We start from the raw sequence: 784 nt of genomic DNA, 5'->3' as shown, positions 1-784 counted from the left end.
GTACACTCCCCTATGAATGCCCACACGCACACTCTATCCCTTATGAGCACCTCCGAGAAATTGAACAACAGGTCGTGAGATTGACGAAGTCACAACATGTGCATCGCTGCCGATGGGCTCGTCACTTACACCCAAAGAACAAGTCGTTATACCCTGAAATATATCTGAAGAAGTGCAAACACCCTTCTCAAGTCAAGGACTTGAATCCGGATGGATAGCTTCCACCACAAGGAACATAACAAACTGTGCTACGCTCAATTCACCGAAGGGATAATGGTTTGCGATGTATTAACCCTATATGTATCTCTTTTCTGACTCTTTCTTTTTATTCAACTTCCCAACAATAACCTCCCACATGACTCATAGAACAATACAAGGGGAAAAAAGGACTTCATTTGGCCGCAACGTGAACCAGCACGCTTCTGGCCTATAGACAAACTAGCTGCAGATTCCACATGAGTGATCAGATCGAATCAAGTTTACGAATTAACTTATTGTAACACAAACTGACCTACTCGACAGAACCACACTTAACTTCATCCTGGCAAGAGGACGCCGATCACCGCGCGACTGCTGTCACCTTTTTTTAGGCTAATTCTTCTTAGACGGCGTCGTCTGTTTCATCTGCTTCTTCTGAGGCAGGAGCGTCTTTGTCCTAGAGGCCGCTGTCTTCGTCATCCGCGTATTGCTTGACGATGCCTTTGCATTCTTTTGGGGAACCTTTGTAGCTTGCTCGCCCATGGCAAGATCTGCTTCCCTTCTAATAATTCTTGTTCTCCAGTGA

The sequence above is a fragment of the Triticum aestivum genome, chromosome 7B, assembly GCF_018294505.1.
Source record: "Triticum aestivum cultivar Chinese Spring chromosome 7B, IWGSC CS RefSeq v2.1, whole genome shotgun sequence".
NCBI classification, from domain to species: domain Eukaryota; kingdom Viridiplantae; phylum Streptophyta; class Magnoliopsida; order Poales; family Poaceae; genus Triticum; species Triticum aestivum.
The sequence above is the reverse complement of the archived record's forward strand: the minus strand, read 5'-3'. Positions refer to the sequence as shown.